The sequence below is a fragment of the Marmota monax genome, unplaced genomic scaffold, assembly GCF_021218885.2.
Source record: "Marmota monax isolate L192 unplaced genomic scaffold, Marmota_monax_Labrador192_F-V1.1 WCK01_AAM20220418_F8-fsc00030, whole genome shotgun sequence".
Classification (NCBI taxonomy): Eukaryota; Metazoa; Chordata; class Mammalia; order Rodentia; family Sciuridae; genus Marmota; species Marmota monax.
Window position 1 is genome coordinate 10,895,615 of NW_026691988.1, and position 12,795 is coordinate 10,908,409.

The 12,795-nt window shown below is 38.8% G+C and overlaps 2 long non-coding RNA genes across 2 annotated transcripts in view; one reads left to right on the top strand and one right to left on the bottom strand.

Moving 5' to 3' along the window:
- The window catches only part of LOC124095511 (uncharacterized), a 146,241-nt gene extending 141,570 nt beyond the window's left edge, over nucleotides 1-4,671 (top strand). Inside the window, exon 4 of the long non-coding RNA XR_009227406.1 lies at nucleotides 3,982-4,671. This is a non-coding gene — a long non-coding RNA (uncharacterized LOC124095511). The remainder of the gene's footprint in view (nucleotides 1-3,981) is intronic.
- A 1,680-nt stretch (nucleotides 4,672-6,351) lies between these two features.
- Nucleotides 6,352-12,078, bottom strand: LOC124095519 (uncharacterized). The gene is made up of 3 exons (XR_006852505.2): nucleotides 11,872-12,078; nucleotides 8,346-8,455; nucleotides 6,352-6,587 (listed from the first exon to the last, which is right to left on the bottom strand). It is a non-coding gene; the product is annotated as an uncharacterized LOC124095519 (long non-coding RNA).
- Nucleotides 12,079-12,795: the final 717 nt, after the last annotated feature.

Sequence of the window (12,795 nt, forward strand, 5' to 3'; positions counted from 1 at the left end):
GTTCTGACTGACTCAGGAGGCTGGAAGAACAAGTCCTCAAGTGAGTGGAATGACCTGCAGGACACATTTGCTGGAAAATAGGGTGTGTTGTTGTGTTCACACTAGCAAGCACTGGAGACGTGGATCCTGCTATGATATTTCACAGCCACATTTTCTGGGTGGCCTGGCATCCAGATAATGTCTATATGTTGGGAATAGGCAATATTCAAGGGAAGAGGGGAAAGGTTCAGAGAGCTAGAGGAAGAGTGGGTGGGAGAGACAGGTTACACTTTGGCAAGATTTTATAAAAGATCATCAACTATTGCATTGTTTTAATGTAGGACGGGAGACACTCTCCTGAGTTAGAATACAATAAAATATATGGGACAATTTATGTATTTGCCCTAAAATTTTCCTCATCAGTTAAATAAACTTGAGAGTTTCTGTGAGTTATATGAGATAACTCAAAATAACTAGCACATGATGATAATGTTATATGTTTGTACAAACATGTGAGTGCATGTGAGCATGTGTGTGCTTTACCACACCCAATTTCTGCTCTGTTCAGTGGCTATGCTTTCCACTGATCACCCACTGATCACATGAAAAGCACACCATCCATGCAAGGCAGTACACTGTCAAGGTGCTTAGAGTCCAGTCAAGAACCAGAAGACGAGGGTACTGAAGATGGGAAGAATGCAGAGACTCAATCAATAAAGATGCCGGTATAGATCATTATTGACTTTGGATGCTGAGAAAAGTATGAATTCCTTGAAACCTGAAAAATTTACAAACGTTGTACTTCCTACGCAGTGTCATGAAGAGTGACTTTATTTTGAGTTGGGGAAGAAATTCCAGGTGTAGGAGCCACAAGAGTAAAGGCATGCTGAGGAAAGAGGAAAAAGCTGATACTGGCTAGAATGGCCGTCCAGGGAACAGGCTGGATAGAAGGGTAGTGTCAAGCATTCTTCTCATGAGTGCTGCCATCAGCTCCAACACTGATAGGGGTTATCAGTCCCTGCTGAGGAATTCTTTCAATGCCTGGGGACACTCCATTAACTGCTGATAAACAGCACAACTTGCTCTTTCTCTTTGTAAAGAATTACCTGTTGATTGACATCTACTGGGATGTTTTGTGTGCTAGGCATCAAGGAAGATTATGAAGAATGTAGAGCCTTTGCAAGATATGTGGCCAGGAAAAGATCATTCTAATAACAAAGGATAACATGCCTATGTAAATAGAAGAAATATAGAATAAAAGAGCAGCACACTTTAACGCAGAACAAAACCTAGCATGATACAAATAGAAAAGTGTGACATGCCCTTTATTGATGAAGAAGGGGTTGTTGTTAGGTTAGAGTGTGTGCAGAGCAAGGTTTGGAAAACCTGAAGTCATGATTTGACTGTGCTTCGCCTGATGCACCAGAGGCCCTCTTAGTCCTGGGGAGCAGTCAGCACACCACAGTATTTCCTGTTTGCCTATTAGATTGCCCATCAAAGCAGTGATGATGTGTTCAGCATGTTTTGCTTAATCCTCTTCTTCATATTCTTTTTTTATTCATGGATTATGTGTCTACACTTATTTCTCCACAAATTGACCCTTAGTATTAGTTGAACAATCTTGATATAATTGAATAATTTCTCCCTTATTTGTTGACAATTATTTCTTGTTCAGCAAAACTTTCAGAAAGTTCTAGAACACAACCCCTGGGTGTTCCCTGCTTCTTGCTGAGTGTTGGGGTCAGCAAAACCTCAAGTTTATTGCAGCTGCAATTTAGTATACAATGGGGAAATATAAATTTGGATGCTAAAAAAGATGGTGCTACTCTTGGAAAATGGGTTTAAATCATAGCTATCTGAGGTTTTTCTGTCTCATAAACACAGCTGATAGAACCAAAAGAAGCCAACTGCTTCTGGTTAGATACCTGCCAAGTCTCTAGGAAGGTGAGGAGCCAAGGATGATGGGGGTGGCTAAGGTGAGAGCTCCTTTGGGGTCCTTGAGAGCAACAACTGTGTCCCTTATTCTTCTGGCCTAGTACAGCGTTGAACACACTGTAAATATTCACCTGGAGCTTTGTGTGCAAATAATAAATGAATAAACTGTAAAAGAGTTTCATGGAAAAGAAATAGCTTCTAGCAGAACCATAGTGTTCTGAGGCTTAGTTTCTAGGTTTAGTGGAACATCATTGTGGAACTGTATTGTCCCTGAATTGATCATAGGTTTTAGTAATTTTATGTTTTCTTTGGAATAAAAACCACTATTAGAAGCATGAAATCACTAAGTACCTGTGCAGGTTTCCTGAAGAAATATTATTGGTGATTGTATTGATGGTTTCTGTCCCTAGAATTTTCTTTTCTTAGACCTCTTGTCACTAATACTATAGTTAATTTTAAAATACTTAAGAATTTCAGTGTTTAAATTTTACATGTAAATTATAGCATTTAACACTTAAGCATTCAAAATCCATGCCTATTCACTTTCTAAATAAAATACACATAATTTCTTACAGGGCTAAATAGAAGAAAATATTACACAGATGAAAATCAACATTGTAACTCTGTCATAATAATATCCTTGGTTCTATCCTTATTTTTAAGAAAAAGAAAAAAGAAAAGAAAGCTGTGTTTGTCTTATAGTCTCAGTAAGAACGGGTTGTAGATACAGATGTCTCCTTGATAACAGAGGGTTCATACTTTATGTCATTCAACTGTTTTTTTCCTCTCTCTTTTCTAATAACCAAAGTACAGAACAAAACAGAAGCCCCAAACAAAAATGAACAGACACCAAAATGGTGTTGCGCATCTGTAATCCCAGTGACTCAGGAGAACAAGACAGGATGACCACAAGTTCAAGGATCACCTAGCAACTTAGTGAGACCCTGCCTCAAAATAAAAAGGACTGGGGATGTATCGCAATGGTAGAGCATCCTGGGTTCAATCCTCTGCATTGCAAAAACAAATAAATAACAAACAAACCAAAACAAGTACAACAATAGCATCATCAATAAACAATGAACAAAAAAATTTAGGTGGGATGATACAAAAATTAGATCAGCAAATGAGATTTTGGAACTCCATATGGATTATATAATTCTAGAAAAGATGTTTTATGTATTGCTATGAAAGGAAAGTGGGAGACAGAAGAAAAAAGAAGAGAGGAGGAAAAGTAAAAAGAAAGAAAAAACTCTGTGTCATAACTAGTGTTTCCCAGCAGGGCACTGTTACCATTTGGGATAAGTGGTTAACCACATTTTATAAATACAATGAGGAATTTTGATAGGGACTTAATTTGGGTTGAACCTTCCTTGATTAATTGTACATTTTATTTCTATTTCCAAAATTCCTAATGTTTTAAACTTTTTATTTTTTGAAAGAGGATTTCTTCCTGTTACAGTTTATAAATGTCTCAAAGTGTGGGTGTATAGCAAACCATTCCAAATTTACCCTCAAGGAAGCATTCTTTACTTTTAGACTGTTCTGGTTCTCCATTTGACTTTTGCATAGGAATCCTTAGCGCATCTGCTCTTCTGCCTCTAAACTCACTCTCCTGGGTGAACTAATTAATTCTCATGGCTTCAGTTGTTGTTGTTGACCTAGTTTTTATACCCATTGCTGACATTTCAACTATGCTCAGTCCAATGTCTTATGGAGTGAGAAATCTGTTTTCCTTATTTAAGAAAAATGTGATAAAAACTGAATTCACCTATATCTCTTTTGCAACATCAGTGATGCTATCATTTGTTAATTTCTTAATTTCACAAATATTTGATTGCCTAATACATACCTATTATGCTAAATTTTAGTGATACAATGGAGACCAAACAGGCAAAGTCCTGGCTCTCATAATATAATAGTCTAAGAATAGATAGAGGTTAGAAAAATAATCCCACAACTGTTTGATGATTAACAGAGATAATGGCCATGGTCAAAACTGCAGGTTACACGAGTATGTGATATAAATTGTACTCACTTATTCTGATGGTCAAAATTCATTTTTTAAAGGTACACTCTTACATTGCTGGTGGGACCACAAATTGGTGCAACCCCAGAGTGGTTGGAGTATGGAGTATGGAGATTCCTCAGAAAACTTGGAATTAAATCACCATTTGACTCAGTTATCCCACTCCTCGGCATATACCCAAAGGACTTAAAATCAGCATACTACAGTGATGTGGCCACGTCAGTGTTTATAGCAGCTCAATTCATAATACCTAAACTGTGAAATCAATCTAAGTTCCCTTCAACAGATGAATGGATAAAGAAAATGTGGTATATGTACACAGTGAAATATTCCTCAGCTCTAAAGAATGAAATAATGATATTTGCTGGTAAATGGATGGAACTAGAGATTATCATGTTAAGTGAAATAAACCAATCCCCCCAAAACAAAGGCTGCATGTGGAGATACATAATAAGGTAGGGTGGGGAGAGGGAAGAATAGAAATTCATTGGATTAGATAAAAGGGAATAAAGGGAAGGGAGAAGGGATGGGAATAGGAAAGACAGTAGAATGAATCAGACATAACTTCCCTATGTTCACATATGAATACACAATCAATGTAACTGTACATCATGTACAACCACAAGAATGGGGTATTCTAAATTATACTGTACGTATGTATGTATAATGTCAAAATAAATTCTACTGTCATCTGCATCTAAAAAGAACAAATAAAAAATTCATTGTCTGGACTGATTTCTTTTAACTCTCATGTGTATTCAATTACTAAGACCTATTGAATAGCTGTACCCCACTTCCCCATTTTAACACTTGCAGCTCTGTCCAGTGCTCTCCACTTCTGATGTTTGGATTATTCCATTTGGATCTTCTAGGTCATCAACATGGCTGCCATATCCATATTCTTTAATGTTTGTTTTTATCACATCACTCTCCAACTTAAGAATCATCAGTGGTTCCCGATACCCATTGGATCAACTTCAATATATCAGATACTTTTCCTAAATACTTTAATTGTGCTAGTTGAAAAATCTAGCATAAGCCCCTTGGCCAGCTGTGCACATGCTGCTCTCTGCACTCAGAATGCTGCCTTCCTTCCCTTCTGTACCCAGAACCTTCTTTATTTCAGCGACTTTCAAACTGCAAACATTTGTAGAGTAGGGGGTAACAGGGCACATTGGTGGGATGAGGAGCTCAGTTCTCAGCATTGGATATCCACATACAATTTCACTTGAGGAGGGTTCTAAGGCAAATGACACTTGAAAATCTCTATGTCATGGAAGTTACTAAGATTCATCTGGCCTCCCTCCTCCCTCCACACTGACTTTGCTCCCTAACTACAGTCTCTAGAGTGGTTAACTGTGCTCCTGAGTGAGATATACCTGCTTAGTTACTGCCACTCATTCTACTCTTAATAAAATTGTCTCTTGAGCCTTGTTTTAAAAATTTTTTTTTTGCATTCCCTACAGTGCTTTATCTTTGCATAAGTGAATGAATACACTGAAGAACACATAAATGTTCTGTGTTTCTTTCAACTAATGGAAAATTCCTGTTTATAAAATTTTAAATCTATCCATCTCCATTGTCAGCAATGAAATAAATAGAAACAATCAGTATTTTGCAAGTCCTGTTCTGTTTGGTTTCCCCTGTCATATCAGAGTTGAGTCCACATAGATGACCAAAATATAAGGGAGAGGATGGATGAGAAGCCATGGGTATGTTCCCTGGGAAACTTCTTATTCACTGGGATTGACCCATCTCTTTTGGGGCCCTCTTCCTTTCCTCCTGGGTTTACGTTTATCAAAATGAAGGTTCAAACTCCATATCTCACAGCTCTTAGGGCAGAATGGAAATGTCTTTTAGAACCAAGATCTACTTAGTTGAGTTGAAATAATGTAAATTTCATTGGATCACAAATATTGTTAGCACTTATTATTCAAGCCTGTTCCTGAATTTTAACGGGACATTGATTTATCCAAAATTCCCAATTGTGAACAAAGAACAAAGGGAACAAGTCCCTGCAGTGGTTTCTCCACTGAGCCCAAAAAACCACATCTGATAAGCTATGTAATTTGCTGTAGCAATTTGTGCCAAAAATAAAGGCACACTTCTGCAGAGTCGCACATTTCTAAGAAAAACCAAACTCCGCCCCATGCTAATCTAGCTCCTTTTCTTTCTTTTTTCGACTTGATGTTTATGGATAGAAAATACCAGGCTGCATATTAGGTCTGTACCATGGATGTCCGTTGGCCAAATGACTTCGCCCACCATCCTCTGGTTGCCCGAAACCTTTCCACTGTTACCCTGAGACCTGAAGGGTGAGCAGAGACAACAGCAGTGGTCTGTTTTACAACACCCCAATAACATGATGTCTTTAACTGCACAGCAGATTCTTGGCTGAGGGCCCTCGTGAAAGGAAGACAGGCTCAGAATCTTCGAAGTCATCAATTTTAATGAGCACTGCAACTATTCCAGTAAACTAGATTCCTTTATTTTTGTTTGCTTGACAAAGAAACTTGAGACATCCAAGACATTTACTCCTTTTTAGTTCAGCAACCAGGACAGGAACTTGCTTTTTCACCACCAGTATTAGGCCCCCAATGGTGATAAAAATTCCTGTGCAGTCTTTGGCGGCAGAGAATAAAGTAGGCTACAAGAGGGGAAAAAAACCATAACAAAACGAAACGAACGAACAAACAAACAAACAAAAAACAACTGAACAAGTACAAACATTCAAAAATTCAGATTTTTAAATTATTATTATGTTTTAGTTTGGTGGGAAGGTTAAACAAAAATTTGTTGAGTTCCCTTTCAAAGCTGGCATTTGCAGGGTATCTCTAAGCTTGGATGGTTTTGTGAAAGTTGCAACAGAATTAAGAAATTTCATCTACATCTGCATTTCCAAAGGCAAGGAATTCTCAGTGGTGGGGAAAGAGCAATCCAGAACTAGAACTAGACAAACATTTAATTATAGTTTAATGAATTGGAATCTTTTGAAGTAATATTTTGGAACGTTCTGGAAAGGTCACATTAGAGGTAGTAATCACTCAGGTTTGGAATGAGATCAGCAAAGAAGAAAGTTGCTTGAGGTGTTTGTGTAGTGGAGACAACCACTACCCAGCCTTGGCTTCTAATCTTTCCCATCTTTGTGCAAGCTCAGTGACCTCTTGCTCCAGATCCGGAGGCAGCAGAGGCATTTGTTTTTAAATCCTTAAATAAGACTGAAGTTCTAGAACCATTAAAGTTGAAAGTTCTTGTCTCATTTACTAGATTGTTCCCCTCATAGTAGGGGATCCCTAGCATAGGGCAAGCTGTGCCATCTCTCATGAATTTTTTCATCAAAAGAATTTACTCCCATTTTCTGCTTAAAAATTTTTTTTTTAAATGGGTGGGTGGGTGGAGAGGAATGGAAAAACAAAAAACAGCCCAGAAAAAAATTACGCAAATGGCAAAGTAGTGACAGAGCATCTATCAAAGTGGCTCTGGAAATTCTAATTTTTAAAGTGCTATAAAAATATCATTATTAATGATGATTGACTGGGTTTTCAGAGCCAAGACATTTCAAGGCTGCGAAGTTAGTACTGAGTGCAAAAGCAGGGGATGCTAAAATGGCTTCGGGGTCCCTCACTTTGTTTCTTCATTGATTTTTAAGTAACATATGAGCACAGTCAAATTGATGATTTTCATTTTGAATTAGTTTGGCCTCTGTCATGGAGGGCCTTCCATCTTTTCCTGACTGTCAATGTCTAATTCATCTTCATCAAGTCCCCAGCAGGAAGATTCGGATCTTATTACTCTTTGTTTTACAGTTTTATCGTTTACAGGAAATTGAGAGGCGGAGGAAAATAGAGAGGAATTTACCCAAGTTTTTAGTGGAGCTACCCAGTGGGGGAAGGTTTGCCTGCATTTCTGAGCCAAAAGGAGTAGAAACTCCTGGATGCAAGTGTCACAACATGTGAGAGAGTGAGGACTATAGTGCAATACTCCCTTGGGGGCATTTTTGTTTTTTGGTTTACTTGGTTTTTGTTTCTTTCAGATTCCTGAAAAATAGTAGCTTTCCATGTAAATGTCATGCCTTGTATCCAATGTCTTTATGAACCTTGAGGTGCTCTTTCTTTTGCAGATGGGAGAAATTAATGTGGAAGAGAAACAGACATGGGGTTGGTGATGAACATATTAGATTTCAGTAAGATCCACGGTTACCCTGAAAGTCTTTTATTTTGCTCTATTTTCAGTTACTGCCAAAACTGGGGGAAAAAAAATGACAAGCCCAGTTTTTGAAGTATAACTAAAATATACTTGAAAAAAATCACGAAATTTTGTATTGTTTTAGCAAGGCCCAAGGTCCAAGTTAGAGGACTTCTTTAAGGATATGAAGGGGGAAAAAATCAACACCCACAAAACCTACCATTAACTGAGCAGAGATCTCCTCTCCACCCCTTCGGGCTCCTCACTCCAAGGCTCTTCTAACAGCCAAAGCTGATGTGTCCTCTCTGAAGATGTGTTCCTCCTGCAGTCCTGTGGGATGACACCAGTTTATTCTTTCAACAGTGTGTCAAAAATGGAAAAAAAGAAGAGTTTTAGCAACTGTCAACCAGGAAACTTTTTGTTTGTTTATTTTTTATTTTTTTAAAAAGGAAACTGACCAACTTTGCCAAAAAAATTTGTCTAAGTTAAGGACTGTCATTCTTTATAATCACTCTTCTTTCTTTTTCTTTCTGAATCCTGCATTTTTACTGAGAGTAGATAATCTCTGGCATTCCCCTCATTGGCTTGGCTTAGCTTTTAGTCCCTTGAGATCCTGCTGACTCTATCAATGTTCAACTCTCCAATCTACTGCTGTTTCACCCAGGAAAGAAAAAAAAAGCAAATTGAACAATAAAATTCAAGTTGTAGCTTCCGTTGTGACTCATGAACAGAAAATGTTTTTCATGGCCAACAGCACATAAAGTGTCATTAATCACCAAGAATTTATTATTTCCCATTGGGGGCCCCAAACAAATGCCGTTTTAACCAACTCTACTAGTATCCAGGGTTTGAAAACCTTTTCAAAGGTAATTTTCAGATTGAATCTTCACCTGGGGTGCAGCAATTAGAAAATTCTTTCACAAAAATTAAATACTCCCAAATACTTCTTCTTCTTCTTTCCCCCCCCACCCCTTCTTGGTGTCTCCCTCTGTCTCTTTCCTCAGTAGCTCTCGCTATGTCAATTCCTGTAAGCAAGATCAGCTTGCTGTGATCTATGGTGAACTCCCACCTCAGGAATTTGAAGCCTGGGTTAAGTCCTTTTATGTCTTTGAGTTCAGCCTATTGATTTTTGTTTTGAAAAAGCCTTCAAGGCTTATGTTATAGCCCCAAATTTTTATTGTTGGGGCTGCATGGATAAATGAGACCATTTTGGGAGAGTCCTTTGTAGTCTCATTGCCAGGGACACTTGACACAGTGAGTCCTAAAACATTAAGTATTATTTGGGTGTTCACACAATAAATCGAGAGTATTTTCTTTCTGTGGTGTAGGGCAGTACATAAGTGGTTGAAAAATTGTTTAAACTCATTTGTTGGTAATTCTAGGAATAAATAGAATAATTGATCAGTGGAAACTAAGTAAATATTTATCATGACAGACCCATATTTTGAATTTCGTAAGAGGAGAGCTCCATTTTCCTTTGTGCACAGAAATCAAAAGCTGATGTTTCGAGATAGGGGCTCCAAACCCACTCTCTGGTCTTGGGGGACATAGTTCTTGAGCTAGCTGTACAGAGTTGAGCTAGATTATTTAGGGTCTAAGCAAGAATTTAAAACATTCTTCTTCCTTATCTGTGTTGCGATTAACAACTTTAATAACGCAGAACGTTGCAATTTTATATGCTCCATTCAAGTAGGGAATTAACAGGGGCAGAGAACTGCATTTGTTGAAAGCCACCTGTGTGCCAGGCTCCCTACCCATTCCCCTACAGTCCTGTAAGAGGCATCATCATCCGCATTTCATGGATGAATAAAGGAGGCTCAGACAGGCTAGGTGGCCAAACTGATGTAAAAAATGCAAAAGGAAGCAGCTCTGGGAAGGTTTATGCAGCTCTAAAAATCCATTTTATTTTCCATTATAAATTATTGTCTCTGATGAGTGAGAAGTTTAATTTGATAGCAATCAATCCTGCTCACCTATAAAGGTAAATTTCACAGAGAATACCATTTCTTTCAATGGTCTGTCTGCCAATAAGTAGTGAGGAGGGCCATGGCTTTTGCCAACCCATTTTCTTCAGGAATTTCAAGGATGAGTAGGGTTTGTCTTCCTCCTCACTGTGTTGTCCAAGGGAACTGCCTTGGAGAGGCCATTCCAAAATGCCAGTCAATGGCAAAGTATTCAAGATGAGGAGAAGATCAAGCACATGTTGGCACTGTTGTAACAGGCATAGGAGAATAAGCATGTTTTAGTCAGCTTTTTCACTGCTCTGACTAAAAATCTGACCAGAACAATTGTAGAGGAAGAAAAGTTTATTTTGGTGCTCATGATTTCAGAGGTCTCAGTCCACAGATAACTGAGGCTTGAGGTGAGGTATAACACCATGGCGGAAGAGTATGGCAGGGTGTAGCAACTCATGTCTCCATCCCCCAATGCCCACCTCCTCCAACCATACCCTACCCACCTTTAGTTTCCATTCAGTTGATCCCTTTCAGGGGATTAATTCATGGATTGCATTAAGACTCTCACAACCCAATAATTTCTCCTCGAAACTTCATGCATTGTCTCACATGTGTGCTTTTGGGGGACACCTCATATCCAAACCATACAAGTACACATCAGCCTGAACTCTTCGATGATTTTCAGTCTGTGGCCTTTTCCACAGACCCTTGTAAATTAGAAAATCTTAATTGGCAAGATTAGAACAAGCTCATGAAGGCATGAGAGTGGCTCCCACCCTATGTTCAACCGTAAAAGAGAAAGACTCATTTTCTGGGACCCATGCTTCCACTTCAGAACTTTTGTCTTTGCTATGTCTTCTTTCCCTGAGCATCCTGGACCTCCATGGTTTCTCTGCTTTCCCACATCATAGTCTGCCTTGGTGAGGTGTCACTAGGAGAGGATCTAATCCATTACTTCACCTCTTGCAGCAATGACTCCAATGGTGGAATTTCAGGAATCAAGGCAGGCCGGTGAGCATGAGATCTCCAAATAGCAGAGGACATGGGACATAGGTGACCACTCATTTTGGGACTGATGGTCAAAGCTGATACTGAGCAGAGATGGAAGACTAAAGTAGACAGCTAGAAGGTGCCTCTGGAAAAAAACAAAACCAACCCACCAACAAAAAGCACCAAGAATTCCTTGCTGGCACCTTGTTTCTTTGTCACCTCCAAGTCAGTTTACTACAAGTCTGATGTTTACATTAAGGCAAGCGGAAGGGTTGCAGGTGGGGAACATTTTCTTTCCTGTGGTTGCATTCTTAGTCTCCTAGAGGAAGAACAAAATTGTTCTTCTAAACAATTTAAACTCTTAGGCAAAGATGTTTCTGTGAGACAAAAGAGCGATTATAAAGACTGATAACTTAAAATAGTCTAAAAATAACCTAAAAATACAACACATTAAAAGACAAAACAAAACCCTAGGGGCTGGGAATACATAGCTCAGTTGGTAGAGTGCTTGCCTCACATGCACAGGGCCCTGGGTTCAATCCCTGGCACCACTGGGGGAATAAAAATCACACACACACACACACACACACACACACAACCCTAAAACTCCCCAAACAAACAAACCAAACCAGTCCATTGATTGGCCATAGCGCCCATGCCTGATATAGTTCTGCTAAAACTGCTTCCAATTCTATTGTTTAAGGGAAGCTTTTTTGAAGGCTGAAGTTTTCACATCTGATTTTAGGGGTTCCCTGCAGATTCAGCAATCCACCTGTCCCTTTACATATAGCAGATACTCACCTGGGGCAGAAAGACATAGCCCGTTGATATCTATGACTAGAGGAACATTTTGCAGAAAAGAACTTCTTCCCCAGCCGGTTCAGAAACACTGCTGGTTCGTCTAGAGACTCAAGAAACACTGAAAGCTGTGAACTGCAACGGGGCTGGAGTTTCTTTTGTGCCCCAGGGGCTGGCCACGGGTGTTTGTGGCAATTTTAGCTGATCTCTCTCTAGAGGACAAGGTGTGAGGGTTTGAGAAGCTCTTCTATACACTCTGCTCTGTTAGAGTGATGTTCTGGAGAACATGCACAGGAAATAAGCCAGATTGGGGGCAAAAATTAAAAAAAATGAGAAGGAAGAGAAGAAGGGAAATCCATGCCCACAAACAGGTGTAAAGAACTACATATCTTTTTTAATTGATAGAAATTAAACATACTCATGGTTCTTTTCTTTCTCCTTCCCCTGTTTTTTTTTTTTTTCTTCCATATTTTGTAGTTACTTCTCTAAGCCAGATGCAGTGGCACATGCCTGTAATCCCAGTGGCTTGGGAGGCTGAGGCAGGAGGATCATCAGTTCAAAGTCAACCTACTCAATTTAGCGAGGTTGTAAGCAACTCAGGGAGACCCTCTCTCTAAATAAAAAAAAAAAAATATATATATATATATATATATATATATATATATTTAAAAAGACTGGGGATGTGGCTTAGTGGGTGGTTAAGTGACCCTGGGTTCAATCCCTATTACCAAAAAAAAAAAAAAGTTACTTCTCTAAGACTGATGATACCTGCTAGACTATAAGCTTGGGAAGATGCGAATCTTCTTTGTTTTTGTGTTCTTGGCTTCATGAATGATGCTAGGCACAGACCAAATCGTCAAAACTTGATTGTTAAAAAGCTAAAATTATTTTCATATTATAAGATTTTGATTCTGAAAGGATCTCTTC